This window comes from Zingiber officinale, chromosome 5A (genome assembly GCF_018446385.1).
Source record: "Zingiber officinale cultivar Zhangliang chromosome 5A, Zo_v1.1, whole genome shotgun sequence".
NCBI classification, from domain to species: Eukaryota; Viridiplantae; Streptophyta; class Magnoliopsida; order Zingiberales; family Zingiberaceae; genus Zingiber; species Zingiber officinale.
The window spans coordinates 102,243,754-102,249,753 of record NC_055994.1 but is presented as its reverse complement, the minus strand read 5'-3'; positions in this window follow the sequence as shown (position 1 = coordinate 102,249,753).

Below are 6,000 nucleotides of genomic sequence, written 5' to 3'. Positions count from 1 at the left end.
ATTAAATATGACTTTATAGTACCCAGAGATCAACACGGCTAGGAAAAAGAACATCTTTGGAGTAAAAAGGAGCAAGCTGACTTTGTGGCCAACGGAAAAACATAATTCCATCTACTAACCATGTTACCACTAAAAAAAGTCAACTGCATCAGTAGCTACAATTCGACCAAAGAATTCTAGGAGAAGTTCCTGGATTTTCACAAAGAAACATTGGAGGCTAAGCTAGCAAGATGAAACATCCTTAGAAATTAGCTAACAAACCTCTGAATGGAAAAGGAGAAATAGTGGTTTAACTACACGCAAAGATTAAGGAACTGATCACCGAACTCAACAACTTTAGAAAATCGATAATAAATTGGGATTCAATCCGATATGCACTCAATACCTTTCTGAGAACCTAAGAGTGGACATCAATAGTCGATGTCTACTACATCTCAAAAGACCTGGAGGTAAGTACTTTTGAAGATTTATTTTCAACATTAGAATTACATGTATCTCAATGTACAAGATCAAGAAAGGAAAAGGAGCTGAATCACAATTTAACATTGCAAGCCAAGAAGAACGGATGAGATTTAGATTCCTCCCTTGATGAAGATGAAAAGACTTATATGGTAAGAAAATTTTTAAAGTTCTTTAAATCTAACAATTTAGATAAATCATAGGCCAAGAAGCTTCTATGAAGTAAAAGAAAAATAAGGTACTACAATTGAGATGAAGAAGGACATATAAAAAATAACTGCCCTAAATTGAAGAGCAAATAGAAGGAAAAAGGCAAAGGGTCAAGATGATCCAAGAAAAAGAATCTCAAAGTAATGTGGGATGAGTCATCATCAGAAGAGTCCAAGCTCGAGGAGTACGTTGGACTAGCACTAATAGTAAGTCACTACAAAAAAATACAGTTTTATTGACGGAAGTATCCGTCGGAATTCCGTCGGTATATGACTTTACCGACAGAGTACAGACGGAATTATAGTCGTCAATAACTGATCTGCCGAAAACGGGCTTACCTACGGAATTAGCAAATTCCGTCGGTAATATTATACCGACGGACCATAATTCTGTCGGTGGAAATGTCGGAACAATGTTATTCGATATTAGAAAAGTTATTGATCGAAACAGAGTTTCCGTCGGTATTTACAGGCGGAAACACTATTTCCGTCGGTATTTACCGACGAAAACAGAGTTATCCGTCGGTATGTACCGACGGAAACACTGTTGCCGTTGGTAACCTATCGAGATACCGACGGAATCATTGATTTACGTTGGTAACTTTTTACGATAGATACCGACGTAACGTGTTTTCCGTCAGTATTCCGTTGGTAAATGAAAAAAAATCCCAGGTTCTACCTGCTTTCACGCTTTCCATATGCACAATTTTCAAATATCCAAACCATCATAGACGATGACATTATAATCCATTACATACAATCCACACATACATCATGTATATAATAATCATATATAAATAATCACATTTACACAATCCACACTTAAACAATCATATAACATTCTAACAATTCATTCATACTTCTTCATATAAATATATAATCCACACATACATCATATATATAACAATCACATTTACATAATCCACACTTAAATAATCACAACATCCTAACAATTCATTTATACTTCTTGATACAAACATATAATAAACTAACATTTATACTATTAGAAACAATCAAAATCATCTAAAACAAATTAAACTAAACAATTATGCAAAATATAAATACAAATAGTCATATATAAATCCAAGTTTACAGAATACATACCATAGTGCAAAGTACTCAAAATAATACAAGAATAGAAGATAATGCTGGAAATGGAAATCCTGTTAAAAAAACAAATATCAAATGATCATGTTGATGTATAAATAAATATTTTTGCATATATGTATAACGAATTTTATTTATAATAAAATGATCCCTGAACAAAAAATGAGCATATGATGATATGAAGAGCCAATATGTAAATAGAACCAAACGTGACTCTTGAAACATATATTAATAAAACATTTAGAAATTAAATGAGCATATTTTAATATCAAAACAGAATAAATATATTACCACGGTCTATATATGATAAATAAAAAACTAGAGTGTAATTGAACATACCTCAGAAAATGCTAATCATCACCGTCTGATGGATCTTGAGTCTCCTGTGACTCAAACCCATGTGATGCCTGGGTGAAATTAGCTATGATTTCTCACATCTAGGCCATCAGAGCTTCATTACTCTTGTCACGTTCGACTCTCCTCTTCTCCTCATCGGCTCTCCTCTTCTCCTCATCAGCTCTCCACTGATCCATATCGGCCATCCTCTGATCCATTGATTTCAATTGAGTCTGCAGTTCTTGATTTTCATGTCTTAAAGACTACATCTCACTAGAAGAAGAGGAACTAGCACAACCCACCGGATTTCTTAGACAATCAAATGCAACTTTGGCTTGAGAGCCAAGGCCGTAGAGGGTTGAGTTTTTTGTCCTTCCACCGACAACATCATAATAAATCTCATTTAGAGCGTCGGTGGATAGAGACTGTGACTCTCCTCCCTCTGCTGATGGCTGAGATGTCTGAGCCACCCTTTTTGTCATTTGTTGCTATGTACAAAAATATAATATCAAATTTAATCAGTATTACTAAATACTAATTAAGATAGAAATGAACAAATGTAATAAAGTTAATAATCTTACATGTAGAGTCTGAGATCGAGAATCAACAAATGACCCATCCTTTTTCTTGTGGATCTTGAGAAAGACCTCCATACATGTGGGTTGTCGGGCAAGCTCACGTTCCTACATACAAAATAATTTTGGATAAAATTATACAAGTTTGGTAATAAATACTTAATTTGTTACAATGCATAACTTTAAATTTTACTCACTAGATCCATGGTATGCTCAACAATAGATCTGGATCCTGACGTATGCCGAGCGGTTCCGGTGCTCGGGCCACCTGGTTCTATATTTCTATTTGCTTTTGCCTTTTCAGCATTTGCTTGCCACCTTTCTGTAGCCCAGGTAGTCATCCATGCACTCCATATCACATCAAAAACATACGTAGGCCTAGTGCCCTTTTTTCTCATGTAATACATATGATCTCTGTACAATTTGGCACAGTATGTATTCCATGTAGCTTTAAATTCTTCTTCATGCCCGTCCTCCCATGTATATCTTTTCTGCAATTATAAGTTAAGCATTTAATTTAAGTGATAACTATATTAACTAGAATACCAAATATATTAAATTTACTTACCACAAATTCATTATAATAAAATAGTTTTCTCTCCTGGTCTACATGCCTCCATGTAGTACCAGACGCGCTAACTCATTCTTTGAATTTTTCAGTGATATATGTGGCAACTCGATGACCATCAGGACTGAACCTGCACGAAATAATATTAAGTTAAGAGAAATCAATTATATATGAACTTGAATTATTAATAAGAAAAAATACGTATGAGTCCCTGACGACTCTAAGGACCTTGTAGCCACGTGGTGCTACAGGCTGCTGCTCTGCCATAATGATATCTGTAAAATAACATTGCAACACATCATAATAAGGTGATGAAAACATGATAATATAATATAAATTAATATGGAAGTGTAACTTACTTGATGAATAATAATGTTAATACTTAATCATCATTAACATTTGACTAATCAATTCTGTACAGTTTCTATGTCCTCATCGCTAGATGAGCTTAGTTCAACTTCATCCTCACTGTCGGACATCTCTCCATTATCTATCTCTTCATAAGTGACATTAACATCTACAAGTAATTGAGAAGTAGATTTGAGTTGTAAATCAACTAAATGTCTCTCCACTTTATCATTCTGAAATGCATTATGATTTTGAGGAGTGACTGTGTTTGGCATCTTTATGGTTGAGCGAGACTTGATTCGACAAACAGACAACCATTCACTAGCTCTTCTTCTCTTTGTAGGGTATTCAAGATAGAAAACTTGACCCACTTGTATCCCAAAAATAAAAGGCTCAAAATTGTTGAATCTTTTGTTTGCATTAACCTCAACTAAATTATAATTTGGATGTATTCTAGTACCTATTCTTGGGGTCGGATCATACCATGAACACTTGAACAACACACACCTCTTTATTGGTAATGCAGGATATTCAATCTCTATGATTTCTTCAAGTCTACCATAGTAATCAAACTCAGTATTATTGTTGTCCATATATCCTTTGACGTAAACATCAGAATTATAAGGTAATCTCTGTAAATCTCTTTGCGCAATGTGAAATTTAAGACCATTAACATAGTAACTAGAGTACACCATTACTTTATGGAGGGGTCCTGATGTAATATTCATTATCCTATCATCTTGCACATTTGATGTTCTATGGCCTTTCACCAATAAAAATAGTTAACATATAAATTAGGACACTTCTTAATAAGCATGAAGTAAAAAATTTCACGAATTTTCTAACTTACATATATTTGAAACCACAGTTCAAATTCGGTCTCTAACTTTGCAGCTACCTCACTTACACCAATTGATGGATTTTGTATATATAGTTGTTGTTCGTATAAGCTAGGAAAGAAGGTAATTATATAAATATTGGGATATCAAGAAAGATATTTAAGAATGAATAAATGTTTAATTAGAGAAGTTAACTTACTTTATGTATGGTTTGACCTCTTCACAATTTAATAGTATGTATATTCTTGCAGCATGATATTCATCTTCGGTTAACCATCTAGAAAGTGATGCACCCATTAACTTACCAGGAAATTTGAAAATAGAAAGCATCAATGGGTCTATCGGCTGACAAGCATCATTAGAATTTCTAGGACATTTGCGATGTCTTGTTTGCACACTGTCAGCAAAATAATATGAGCAGAAAGAAGATGCTTCTTCAACTAGATAAGAATTACATATTAACCCCTCAACTCTTGCTTTTTTACAAACATTATTTTTTAATTTTCTCAAAAACCGTTTGAATGGATACATTCATTTGTACTGCACATGACCTGCTATTTGTACCTCGTATGGTAAATGCACTGTAGATGTTCCATTGAATAAAAAAACTAGGTAGAAATATGCGCTCCAGCTTACATAATATAAGAGGAATGTCTGTTTGTAGTCGAAGCATATCATCCATCATAATACATCTCGCTATTAAATTTCTAAAAAATAGGCTCAATTCAGTGAGTGCTTGCCAAACATGTTGAGGAAGTAAGTCATGGAAAGCTACTGGAATAAGTCTTTGCATGAATACATGACAGTCATAACTTTCATTCCGAACATCTTTAATCTATTCATATCCACGCAACGAGCCATATTTGAGGCATACCCATCTGGAAATTTGATTTCTTTCAATCAATTGCATAAAGCTTGCTTACCATCTTTGTCTAATGTATAATAAGCTTTTGAAAATCTATCGGTTGTTTCATCCTGATGCAACTCTGGTCTATTAACTAGTTCCTTTAATTCTTCACGTGATTTTACAGTGTCTTTAGTTCTTCCAGGCACATTCATCACAGTGTTGAAAATATTATCGAAGAAATTTTTCTCAATATGCATGACATCCAAATTATGTCGAATAAGTAGATACTTCCAATATAGTAACTCCCAAAAAATATTCCTTTTCTTCCAACCACACTTGCACATCCTAACAATGTATTTATTTAACTCATCGGAACCAGGTTGAGATACTGGTAGAAATCCATAACTATCTATTTGTTCAATGATTTCTTCACTTGAAACATGGACTGGAGGAGGTTTTCTGACTACAACATTTTTTAAAAAGAATTTCTTATTTCACCTAAAAGAGTGATCAAGTGGTAAAAATTTACGGCGATTATCAAACCAAGATGCTTTCCCATTGCAAGGTAATGAAAATGCATCAGAATATATCATACAGTGTGGATAAGCTAATTTATCAACCGTGCTCCATCCCGACAACATTGAGAATGCTGGAAAATCACTGATCATCCATAATAATGCACCATGCAATCTAAAATTAGTTTTACTTGCAA